Genomic DNA, 14,317 nt, shown 5'->3' on the forward strand with positions numbered 1-14,317 from the left:
TGGCAGCTGCAAAGACCATTTCAACTCTTTTAGTCAGCTTCTGCCACAGGCAAGGTATGATCTAGCTAGCTCTCACGGAGAAGTCTTACAGCTTTTTCCATCATCTGATGTCTCAGTTACTACAACCCAGTTGAAAGGCTTGCAACATTTTCAGACTTCCTGCTTGTATATCCGAGACTGTTTTAAACACATACATCTTAAAAATCTTTCTAACACATGCCTAATTTTTAGGCAGCTCTTAATTGTATTTTCATTTTTCATTGCAAGTTATTTTCAGCTGGAGTGACTGATTATCTTGGCATAGTTTTAACAATATTTTTAGGGAAACAATTATTTTTCGAATGGCTTATGACTCTCAATAAACAGAATGAGTCATATTAACGGATGTGGTATCGCCTGTTACCAGATGTAAGCATACTGCTATCTTGTGACTTCCTATGCAACCTAATTGATTGGCATAAGGCCGTCATCCTTTTTGTAGCTCTATTTAAGTAGTGCAATCACTATGGCCGCTCCAAACACACAATTGGAAATTTAATGCAGTGGACAAAGCTGACTTTGTTGTAAAAGGGTAAATCATTTCAGAGGGTCTAAGAGAGTTATGAACCACATTTTAATGGAGTATTTACTGCTGTGGGGATCTTTGAAATGTCCTAATAGGAAATAAAGTAAATTGGCTACTGTCATGGATGCAAAAATACCACAAAAGGTCAATCTAGTTGGACTGTTTATAAAAAAATGATATGAACATACAAATAAATTTGTTTTCTTCCCAAAGAGGAAGAGAAAGTGTAGAAGCAGTAATGGCCAAGAATACTCCTTTCCTTACTCCCTGCCTGCCTCCCCCTCCTTCCTGCCTTCTGCCTGTCTCCCTCTCCCTTGGCCTTCCAGCTCTTCTTCCCCCCCTTTCCTTCCACCCTTTCTTCCCTGACATAAGATTTCGGCTATTTTTTCTTAACATTGTAGAAATATCTGGAGTTATTAATATAAATTGGGGTTGTTTGTGAACTTGCGGAAGACAGAAACTTAATTCCCTTCTAGATTTGTGCAATTCACATGTCATTCCATGGAGTTTCTAAATAAATGAAAAAGATTATTCACAGTTATTTCAGTAAACTATTTTATCTAAAAATCCAGTGTCAATTCAGTGACAGTGACTACTAGCATGCACTGTAACAGGACCTACTAGTTTTTCTACCAACTAAACAGTGACTGTTGGCAAAATCTACAGAGTTTTGATAAATATTCATTAAATAATTAATCAATCTTAATACGTGTTTTTTCCCATTATACGCATTCCCATAAATTCTACAGTTTTTTATAATGGCAAATATAACGACTAACAAGATTGGAAACATCAACTCCTTTGTCTTACGATAAAGCATAACTGAAGCTTTTCTGAAGTTGTTTCCACGTCGTATTTCATCCAGATTAATGCATACATATATTTTGACATATGTTCCTGTATGTTCTTATATCAAACTGAGCACATTTGTAAAGAAGACCAGATAAAATATGTTGATTACTACTTTTAATTCCTGAGTATAAACACAGAATCTGTCTAAGACTCAATATAATATATTCAGAAAAATCATACGAGCTGGTTAGACGTAAGAGGAAGAGAAATTCAGAATGGCTCATACTTGTTTAGCACTGAATATAGAATATTAGAAAAAAATCAACTATTTGTTAAGTACTAAGACAATTACAGGATTGAGGAATGAGTCTTCGTTGCTTTAGTCTCTTTAGTTTTGAAATCAAAGGGACACATTTTCCTTTTAAGGCATCCTGATATACCTTTTTGGGTTGCTGAAACTGCAAAAATACAGCGGACAAAGCTTTTATGTACCAAACATTCGAGAATCCTGTGCTAGGAAAGGAGTGCATGGATGCCATCCCTGTTTCCCAGGGCAGTTGCAAAGTGTGCTCTTGGTGTTCAACCAGTAACTCAAAGACTGGTGCAGTGTATTACTGGAACAATTTTGACATTCTTCTAATACACATCAGAAATCACAGCCAAGAAGAAATGAAGGGTTTTTAATTTGTTTGAAAGACATATTCTGGTTTGACAAGAATAGATGAGGTAATTCACAATTATTTGTATTGAAGTAGTTCTGTCAAATTGTTGAAATTCTTTAAATTACATACTAATGCCTTAAATGTACTAGATAATATTCTTCACACTGTCATCCCATTTGAAGTCAGCTATATCCATAGTTATCAGAATTTTCACTAAGTAAAAATATCTATCCAAGAAGCAAAGGTGTAACGCATTGTTTGCAATGTGACATTAACATTTATCATTTAATTTTAAAAAGTAATTTTTAAAAGTGATAATGAAATTATATAGGAAGAAAAAAGCCCTTTCATGAAAGCCACACATTCATTGCAAAGATAGCACAGTGCAAACACTAAGCTTGAACTTAATACAGTTTTTATCTTTAGATATATAGTCTACATTATCTTAGCTACATTAATTTTGCTTCTTGTTTTGAAATCTAGTGCAGTATCTCTGTGCCAGCGAACATAAATGGAGTCATTAGGTAGAGAAAATGTTGAAGAAAAATCAACAAATTATCCAGGGTATATTCAACTGGATGTATTTGGACAGTATTTCTGTTTAAAATCTTCTAATTGTGAACCTACCAAATGATTTCACCTTTCACAGTGCTGAGTACCTGTTTTGACATTATCCAGGAACTATGCATATGCTTTGTCATCTTCAGTTTATAATGAATCTCATTAAAGCATAACTTGCCTTCAAGAAAGAAAACACTTAAATAGTATTTTATAGTTTCTCAACTACTCTCTACTCTCCCTTCCTCACAGTACCACCATATGAAGATGCCATCTAAAAGTCCCTTCTCCTACCTTTCTATTAATACTTTTAAATTTACTTTTAATTTTTTTTTAACTAATCTCAGCTCTGTACCACTAGATGTGATATCTAAAATCTGTACTTTGACTTTACCACTGCTAGTCCTTCACACTTTCTTCAGTCTGTGGAAGGTATTTTCACCAAAATACCTTTGCATATTTTATTTTTTTTTTAACTCATTCTCCTTGCTTTCCCTGCTGCTTTTGATTCTGTAATACCATCTCATCTTTTTTCTCTGATACAGTGCACTTTGCTGTACTTTTCTGCTTTTCTCTGTATATGTTATGAACCAGCTTATGGACACCATGAACCACACAACTTATGGAGCACTGCTGCTTCCTCCACAAACTCTCTCTGACTTGTATCACTTCTGCAACAGAAAAATAAACTTTCAAGGGTAGCATTCCTAATCCTTTAGTGCCAGTATTAGAAACTGAATTCTTAAAAATGGATAAATGATTGATGGACAGAGTATTTAAGCACTAATTCCCACTCATTTGATCAGGGCCTATTTTCAATGTACCACTTAATGACTTTTAAATGTTAAATAATACTTTAAAAGTTTACATGACCAAGTCTACTAAAGATGCTGCAAAGTTTATTTCCACACTGTATGTAGCCTAGGCACCCCTCTGACTAACACAGTTGCATCCTGGAGGTCTTCATTCATCATATTCATCACTTCTTTTCTTTGCTTTTTCCTTAAGAGGGGTATCTAGGAATTAGGGACCTAAATATCCTTGAAGCATGGGTCCCAGTGATTCTCATCTCGCATGCTGGATTTCTAAATCCCTACCCCTGAAGGGATATGAAAAAAAAAAATGCAATCTAACCATCAGGAAAAGAGAAAGGGAGATGTCTTTGGAAGACTGCTAGTCTATGAGTAGTCAAAAGCATGACTTCACTCTCAGGGCAACAGAAAGGGTTACAATGAATTCATTAGTCCCATTAAATGTTCTGATATTAAGTCCTAATGTATACCTGGAATTCTTCAGAGTACTGTTGTTTGTGTAGCTGCCTGTTTTAATATTCACAGAATATAAAGCCTACAAATTGCTAATTTTGAAATGGTAAGAACAAGCAGGAACACATCGCAAGAGGCTGTTAGGGTTTTGGAGAAGAAGATGAAAGAATAGTTTGGTTTGCTCAGTCTGAAAAAATCAAAGCTACAAAGGGCTACCATTGTCTTCTTCAAAGTAAATCAGAGACAGATAGGATGGTGAAGGAAAAATAGCTTAAAACAGAAGACAATATTAACCAAGAGAAAATGGTGATTCCTAGATCATGAATAAATTTTGTTTGGAAATTGCAGAAACATTGCTAACTACAAAAGCAGCAAGGTACTGGAGAAGCCTTTTAGCAGAAGCAATAAAAGCAAGAAACTTAACTGGCTTTAAGGTAAAATTTGTTCACCTGATGAATGACATGGTGTGACCACTCAGGTTATCAGATGACCAGATTTAGTGAAAATCCCTTTTTAGAAACCATTCATTTTGAACTTTCCCCACAAAAAATGTTATGGTGATTTGAAGTTCTGATTTTGAGGAAATTAGGTTTTCTGGCTGAGAACAATTGTTCAATATCCACAAAATTCCAATCATCTCCATATTAATGAACCACTGCACTGTGTTGTCTAGTTATCTGCTGTAACAATTCTGTGAACGAAACATATTTCATGCTTCAAGCTCTGTACAGCAGCACTGGAAAATCCACAAAATCTATCAAGACCACTTTCTCGGGTTCCATACTCTTTAAAAATAACCTTGTTGTGATGTAAAGCTTCAACTATCACTAGGACTATTTTTGTGCATGCATCTACTTTCTATTTACTGACATAGAGACTTCATATCCAAAAAGACAGATAAACAGAATTATGTAGTGAGGCTAGACAACTTCTGTAGGGAGAAATGTCCAAGTTGTTTGAATGTTGCAAGGTCAGAAAGCTGTTATTTGTCTGCCTCCTTGAGTCAGTAAGCTATCCAGTCATGAACAGAGCTAGCATGGCTGAGTTACAACACTTGGTGGGTTTCAGCAGGGTGGGGAAAGATAAACTTCAGAATCAGAAACTCTGTTCTTGTCAAATACCAATTTAGGAGAATTTACTAGATTTTTTTTTAATCCAAAAATATAGTTAGGTAACACTGTATATAAATTTAGAATAAGTATTTTGTTCTAAATATTTTGGTGCTGTCCAGATTCTATATGATCAGGGTGATAGAAAAGCTTCAAGATGTGCCTCTTTGAACCACAAACCAAATCCCTTGTTTGAAAATCAGTAAGGCTCATAGATTTTGAAACAAGAAGATGAAAGCACCCAGAACTTAAATTTGCGATACTGCTTGAAGTATGTCACAGACTCATAGAATGTTTTGGGTTGGAAGGGACCATAAAGATCATCTAGTTCCAACCCCCTGCCATGGGCAGGGACACCTTCCACTAGACCAGGCTGCTCAAAGCCCCATGAGCCTGGCCTTGAGCACTTCCAGGGATGGGGGAGCCACAGCTTCTCTGGGCAAACTGTTCCAGTGCCTCATAACCCTCATAGTGAACAATTTCTTCCTTACAGCTAATCTAAATCTACCCTTTTGCAGTTTAAAGCCATTACTTCTTGTCCTATCACTACATGCCCTTGCAAAAAGCCCCTCTCCAGCTTTCTTGTAGGCTTCCTTTAGGTACTGGAAGGCTGGCTGCAATAAGGTCCCCACAGAGCCTTCTCTTCTCCAGGCTGAACAACCCAAATACTGTCAAGCTGTATTCATAGGAGAGGTGTTCCATCCCTCTGATCATTTTGTGACCCACTGCTGGACTCTCTTCAACAGGTCCATGTCTTTTTTTATGTTGGGTGCTCCAGAACTCAATGCACTGCTGCAGCTGGGGTCTCATGAGAGCAGAGTACAGGGGGAGAATCAGCTCCCTTGACCTGCAGGTCACAAGTGTTTTGATGCAGCCCAGGATTCTGTTGGCTTTCTGGGCTGCAAGCACACGTTGCTGGGCCATGTTGAGCTTTTTGTACTCCGTAACCCCTAAGTCCTTCTCCTCAGGGCTGCTCTCAATCCATTCTCCACTCAGCCTGTATTGACACTGAGGGTTGCCCCATTCCAGGTGCAGGACCTTGCACTTGGCCTTGTAGTAATAAAATGTAGAAATTAATGTAGAAAGATTATCTTAATGTTGGGGGGGTTGTAGTTGGAAAATGAAAAGAAAGAAGTTGGGGGAAAAAAGATAATTCCTTACTCTTTGTAATATTTTCCCCCTTAAGGGAAAAACTGCAGTCAATTTGGGCAGAGTTGGGATTTCTACCTCTTCCAGATGCCCAGACACCCTGGTCCGGTGCAGCCACCAGAAGCCTCAAAGCACAAGGAGACCCATCCCAGGGTGCCAGATGCATACTGTACACTTATGAAAATTCACTTCACTAATAAATGTTCCAAAAATGAGAATTGCCATATAAAAAGTAGTGGGCTGTGATCAATACCTTCAGTATATGAGTCAATTTCCCCAGATTGCACTATTAGGTATTTTAGTACATGTGATAAGACAATTTCGTTGATACGTGCTAGCACAAATAAACGTTCTGTATCAAAATGCTGGCCACAGTAACTGCTCAGCACCAGAGAACTGTGTAGTCTGACTTTCAGTCTAATGCAGATGGGGCCAAGGAGTCATTTGAGAATTAGTTTAAATGAACTGAGCAATTTTGTGGCACTTCAAAAATAAAGCGCAGAAAACAAAACATGATTTATATTTCAAAGAGAAAGCACATGCAACCCTCCCACTGCCCCATGTTGCATTAGGTATTGATCACAGACCACTACTTTTTGTATAGCAATTCTAATTTTTGAAACATTTATTAGCGAAGTGAATCTTCATAAGTAGACAGTATTCCTCTTTGGTGATGTTTAGATTTTCCATTAAAAGCAATTAGTTCATTGCAAATAGGTAAACAAGTACCCTCCAGTGACTACCTAACAAAACTGAAACTACTCTAAGATATTGTATTAGAAAAAAACTTCTGGTACAGAAGGTACATTTGCAGTCCGAAATGAAAATGGATGGGGTTGGATTAGATGTATTAAAAAAAGAAAGCTTCAAGGATAACTTTATGAATATTGATGCTCCTCCCACACTGAGCAATGCATCCCTACCTCTTTTAAATAAGCATGTCTACACGGAGCAAGCCACCAGATGACGCAACTGGTGGCTTCACGCGTCACAAGAACTGACTGATATAAGCACCAGATAAGGATTCAAATAGTCATATCTTTGTGTTCTTTATATATGTGTTGCTTCAGAGAGAAATCACCTGCAAACTTCTTGAATGGTAAGCGTAATATAGTTTTCCTGTAGCTCAGATTCTGTCGCTGAAATTTTTGTTGGGCCTATTTTTCTTTTGCTTTTAGGGAGATTTCTGTGTTAAAAATACAAGGTAGAATATTTGGAATTCATATCTAAATGTAAATTTGGCATTATTTCAGCTAATTGAATAACTGTATGATACATATCTTAGTGAATTTTAATAAAATCTACTTTTTTCAAGCAGGAAAATAGAAAGCAATATACAAATAATATGTCAACCTTCCATGTTCAGTATGACTTTACATTTCTTACAAACTAGTTTTTCTTTTGGCCACCAGACAACATTTATTTTCCCCAGCAGATCTATATATAAAAACATTTGAAGTATTGCACCTACCTTATTGGTAGATGTTAACTATATTTCTAAGTAATGTTTATAAAAATGAAATATTTGGTTATAAATGCTTAGACTAAAATGGACTGTTATTACTGAGGGTCTCATTCACAATTTTTTATCTCCTAAATATAAAATATAAAATATACTTCAAACAAATAACCTGTATCTGTGCCATTTAATAAGCATACAAAACTTAACCTTAGTCCATGAAACACAGTGTCTGAATGACTTTTATATGACCACCATCCTTCAGTTAGGACAGGAATGTCCAGGACTTGGGGAAATCAAGTCAAGAGTCAGTAAAAGACTAGCTAAAACATACTATACTGTGCTTAAAGTAATTCCATCACGATATTTTGGCCTTTTTCTTCTTTCCTGAATTATCTGTGTTTAAACTGACTAATTTAAAAATAAACTATATATTTCTGTATTTTATGAATTCAGGTATGTAGACACCATTTTTACTCAATTATATATGTAACCATTTCAACATAACGTTTTCTTTCATTTTAAATAAAATATATCTAGTTCATTTGCACTATAGAACATACATTTTAATAATTCTAATTTTGAATGTCTTTTTTTTTTTTCCTAACCTGATAGAAACAGTTCAATATACTGAAATTTCTGCTTCACAATTCCAGTGCAATTGCATGGGCAATTCATTGAGAAGAAATAAAACTGATATAGACATCTTGCAAAATAAATTATTGATATTTGAAAGAAGTGTAAACCTGAGTTGTAATCTGACATAGACAAGAGGAACTGCATTCTATTTTGAAAAATTGACATTTTGTTGCAGTTATACCAGTCTGTGATGATCCATAGAAAGCATTTAATGAAGACTTCTGGTGTTGACCACTTCTGCAATATAGATTCAATTATTTATTCCCAGTTACTTATACAAGAGATTCAGGTTAACCTGAAAGGTAGGATCCATGTCTCTCTCTAGATGTCAGAAATTAAGGAAATGCTTGTACGTAGAAGAATTAGACGGTTAAGTGAATCCTCTGAGTTCAAGAAATGAAAGTATAGTCTGCATAAGCTAAAGAGAAGACAAATGTTGGCTGGATAATAAGTACAATAAGGAAATAACGTCAGGGAAAGAGAAGAAAGATAATTAAGCTGCCTTGAAATATAAACAGAGAAGCTAAGGGAGAAAAACAGGCATGAGAGGGGATAGTAGAAAGGCTAGAGATACAGTCATAAAAATAAGTTTGAAATGACGCTGTGAAGACAGTTGGAAATAATGCACACTATTATCTCCTCCACCCTTCATTTTCTGTGCTTGCAAACTGGTGACAGGGGAAACATCCATGTTCTTTTCCATCAGTGGTTCCCCAAAACAACTATGACAATGAAAAAGTTTGAGCACTGCTTTAGCAGTGAGATGCACATAGCACTCTGAGGAAAACAGTATCAGGTCCCCTCATGAAAATGCTGACATGCATTTTTTCACTATTTTACCTATTTTTGTGATATTAACATCTATTTCATTTTCCTCTGTTGATTTGGGTTCCCTGCACCACTCCCCCTCCAAGCCGAGACTTTTCTATTTCATTCTTATTTCAAGCACTTTCTGGCCCAAATCATCTTAGATATAAGAGTTATTTTCTGCAATCATGACTAAGTATGGGAAGATTCACACTCAGCTAGTAATTTGTAACATATCTCCATTGCTATCTTAATCCCTTAATGATGGCATTTCTTTTGGAAAACATCTTTATATCTAGAAAAAGTATATCAGACATCCTACACAATAGGAAAACTCCAAGACAGTAAGCTCAAAATTTACTGTGTGTTTTCATTAGGAAATAATGGACGCATGGAAACATTCAACAGAATGATAAAGCAAGCAGTTAATGCAGTTGTAATAAGGAAGTATTCCTACTTATTTTGCTTTTCTGTTAACTGTATATGGTCAAGGCAATTATATTCCTAGAGTGTTATGAATTACTAGGACACATTCTGACATTTTCCTTCCTATGGTAATTTTTAAGACCTTCCACCTATAAAGACGTTTGCCAGTAACAGGTCAATATCAATAATCACCAGTGAGACAAGACTGTAACTCCAAAAGAACAAAAGCCATCAAAGGCTCTTTCCAGCTTTTCCAAGAAGAGAGTGTAGGAGTTGTGTGTCCAAGATGTCTTTACAGAGGACAGATTTTGCTGGATAGAATGTCCGGAAGAGAGAAGGGTTTCTAAGCAGGCAGACCAATGAATAAAAATTACTGTTGCAGTGAGGGTGCTGTTCCCTGACAGGCATGGCAGCATATAGACTGTGTAGGAGAAATCTGTGGATCCATGTTAGGACAGCAATGGCAATGTAGAATACACAGCTGATGAGGAAAGACCCAGTAGCGCTAAGAAATAATGCCTTCTGAACGTATTACCAGTCAGCAAGAAAGTGCCTGAATTAGACTGCAGGTAGGATCTAGGAGTGTCTTGCTTAAAGCAAAATCTTGCCTAATTCTTACATGTATAAATATCCCAAGGCGCCTGTATCTTCAGCCTGGTCTAGCTGATTGCAAGGGGATTAGACTAAATGTCCTTTAAAGGTCCCTTCCAACCCAAACCATGCAATGGTTCTATGTATTTCATTACTAAGATTGTCCAGATTTTTAGAGTTGGTACAGCTGGAGGTATAACTTCACAATATCCAGAACTGAAATAAACTTGTCCATAATAAGCAGTGTAATGCATATATACTATGCCTCAGTCTGATTGGACTTTATGGACCAGAAAGTCTCTGAAGCCTGATAATTCAGCTTTTCCTAAATTCCGTAGTTACGGGAAGCCCAGGATTGAGGTGAGGTCCCTGCTTCACAGATGGTTGCTGGGTTTGGTCAGTGGTAGCTGATTGTAAAACCACAAAACCAGTCCTGGAGGCAGACACAAGAAGGTAAGTTTTCCAGTGTGGAAGGGAACCAGACTTCAGAACTTTGATCCTGACAGTCTCTGGCTGTACATTGGCACAGCTTCAACAGAAGGAGAGAGCATCACTACCAGAAAGCAAGCTGCCATTTGGTGGCCATGATTGCTTTTATTAAGAAGTAGACAGAGTATGTTTTAGCCTCTTTAATTTGAAGGCGGCATATAATGCCTGGCATGTAAGAGGCCCTCTGCTTGTTTAAAAGATAGTTGGCAAGACATGGTTTTGCTCCCAGATTCACAGAAGCACTACTGTCTGGAATGGGTACCTAAGTCACCCCTTCCCTGTACACACTCCACTCTGAAGCATCCAACTCTCACAGGGACAGGGATTGCATTCAGTTTTGCTACCATACACTTAAACCTTTTCTAGATCCAGTTTGTATACTTAAAACCTTTTGTTGGAGTTAACTTGAAGCCAATAGTCATTGCTGATAATTGCTGAGATGTACTGAGAACCTTGGGAAGTATCCTTACAAAGAGTGTTCTCATGGAGTGTCATCTCCCTGACTTATTACAATTGATATTAACCATAACATCAATTTAAAGTACTTTCAAAGCATAGCTTGTACTCTATGGGCATCTATTTAAATTTCTTCTTGTACAAAGCATTAAAAGTAGGACTCAAAATCTGTAAGATATTTCATATCTGATAATCATTAGAAAAAAACAGACTGCAGTGTAGTGGACTGAATTATTGTTAAGTACTCTTTTGTTTGGGTTTTTTTTAAATAAGGCATGTAATAAATCTGTCAATAACTTCAATCCTTCTGTTGAGCATAGCAGCATGTTCCTCGCTACAGCAAAATCTCAAGAAGAAAAAAAGCAATGAAAAATCCATTAGACATAAGGGTAAAATGCAAGTTAAATTCACTCTGCTGGTTTAAAAAGACAGTAGCATTTTTCTCCATGGCAAGTACAACATGTTTCTGAAAACTTGTAGGAGACACTACATGCTTGCTTGTTTAGGCAGCAGCTTGGATTAATTTTTGGATGACTGTAATCAATATCTGAAATAGTATGATGAATTCATTTGGCTTACTGTATTAAGCTGACAATACAAAATCCTCAGTATAACTTTACACATCATAATTTGTATAATACTTCCTAAATAAATCACTTCCAAACCAAAAAACACACAGTCCATCCTTTTCATTACTGGTATTTGCTTGAATTTACAGTTCCTAGGCCTTCAAAATTAACAAAATTGCAGTACTGTGTTACTAAGGCTGCAAGACAGGAATGGTGCATATTTATGGTATATACAATTTAATTATTAAACAAACATATTTTTAATGAAATGCTGCTTTATGATTACCTTTAGTGAATTTTGCTTGTACTAATGGATTCACTATTCTACCATTAGCAGGATCATGTTTGAAATAAAATGGTATAAACGTGTTTTAATCTACTCTTGGGAAAAACAGCTGCAAGAAAGGTTACACTCTGATTACTTATGTGAATTAGTTCCTTATGTCAAATCATTATGCAGAAATAAAAGCTGTGGTCAGCCCACTTAAAATTCCATTTGATTCCTCCTGGGAATGGAAAACCTTTGTATTATTTGTCATGCTCTGAACATTCTTCTGAACATTTAATAGAAGACTGAAAACTAAGAGTAATTTTAAAAGAAGGGGGCAGTATTATCTGATTGAAGAAAATAAGTAAAACCATGGCTGTTTGAGGATCATGACTTCTGTTGTTTCATAGCATTACTCTGACTGCAATTTAGGGGATGTTAAGAAAAAAATGGATGATAGATTTACTAGTGCTTACTAATGATTCAGCAATACCTCTATTTCCCAGTAATGATTCTTGCAGAAAATAACATTTATTTTCTTTATATGATATCTAGACTGTTATTTGTTGAGCTTAATTTCTCACAATGAGTACTATGAGCAACAGAAAAGTTAAGGTCAGACAGAGAATTCAAAGGGACCTCACCATGGGAAGGTGAACAATCTCATTGAGGCTGCTCCTAGTCGAAGTACAAGGTAAAGGCTTTAGAAATACAGAGGGCTCCTCCTGTGACTTAATCCCAAATCACATAAATAGAATCTCTGCAGGCACTAATGACTATCTTGAGTGTAGCTTTCTTGCTATAGCATAAATGACCGTGTTTCTTTTGGTCACAATTAATGATGACATAACACTAAAATGTGCCTTAATGTACTGCTGTTGAATGTATGCAATATCTATGGGCTATGGCAGAATGTGGGCTGAAGAAACATTTTTTGTTCCATTTGTTAATGTTGCCTGATAAATAATAGGACCAAAGCTCTACATCACAAGCACTTAAAACCACCCAGTTAGTCTTAGGACTATTTAGTCTTATGATCTTAAGACTACTTAATTAAGGTTGTGTACCTTAAGCAACTTACTATAAATGATTCTGGAGTTAAAAGCTCCACGATCAAAACAACAAACACACCATTTGTAGAGAGAAGTCTGGTGTTACACATGCCAGTGAAACTCTGAAGGAATCGGCAAGTGTAAAGGTACAAATACCAGTGGTAAGTGCATTTAGGAAAGTTCTTCAACAAGGTCCTTCCTCAGTCTCTTAATGAAAATAAACTGTCTTAAGACAGGCGGGAAGGTTTTTCTGAATCTGGGTTAAGGGTTTAAAAAAAAAAATGGAATAGAAATAAACTTTCTCAGGGCAAGGACCCCTTAAAGCCAGTGTTGGGATCAACGGTGCAAAGACATTCTGGTGATATGGAAGGCATTATTGAATTTTTCAGAATGACCAAAAATGTAGATGGTTGTGGGAGATCCCACAAGGTTTGGTGATACAGTAATGAAATGTCAGATGAAATTAAATGCTGATAAATGCTAGGTGGGTACACAGAGGAAATATAACCCTAATTATCCTCATACCAGTGAGTATAGCACAAGTGCTATTTTTTTATACTATCTCCACTTAGAAAAGGGATTGTGGTGTTTCTCAGGGAACTTAGCTCTGTGGCATTCAAAAAAATCGAATGCCTTTGTGAGCACTTAGGTGAGGAATGAAGAAAAAATTGAATAAACAGTTGGTACTATTGCTCAAATATACCTTGACTTCAGCCTGTAGGTCTTGCCATCCCATTTCAAAAGGAACATGGAAATGATGCAGAGTAGCAGGATGAGGTTGTTCAGAGATACAAAATGGCATCCCTAAGAAGAAAAACCATACGAATGAAGCCTGATTAGTGAGCAAATAGCTGGAAGAAATTTGCGAAATCATGAGCACTAACAGGGATTTTAAAAAAATAGAGAACAACTCTCCATTTCTCAAAATAAAAACACTAGGGAGCACCAAGGGAAGCTAGTGGTAAAAGAAAGCATTTTTCACAAACACATAATGAAATTACGGCACTTAGTGCACAGAATGTTGTGGCACGGACAGCATAAAAGAGTTCAAAACGAATCCGTGGAGAGTTGCCGATGACGGCTGTGAACAGGCTGCGCTGGCCGGACACCTGGCTGCGGCACCCCCGAAGCTGCCGCTGCCATAAACCGTGGGGGCGCCGGCAGCTGCCACCCGTGAGCCCCCGCCGCTCCGCCCGAGCCCTGCCCGACCGCCGGTAGGGCTCGTCCTATCGCCTTAAGTAAACCGTTAGTTCTCCGAGATACACCTGTGGAATTCCGTTTGAGAAGAATGACTCAGTTAAAGTCGCTTTCGCAATTAACCCATCGAAACGCTTCGAGCTGCTCCCTTTCTGTACTCTTCCCATCGCTTTCCTGCGCTGCTCCAAACTCGCTGGTAAAAAAATCGTACAAGAAAATGTTGTGACTACAAAGGAAATACCGAAAAGCGAAGCGTAGGAAACT

Source organism: Falco rusticolus, chromosome 3, assembly GCF_015220075.1.
Source record: "Falco rusticolus isolate bFalRus1 chromosome 3, bFalRus1.pri, whole genome shotgun sequence".
NCBI classification, from domain to species: domain Eukaryota; kingdom Metazoa; phylum Chordata; class Aves; order Falconiformes; family Falconidae; genus Falco; species Falco rusticolus.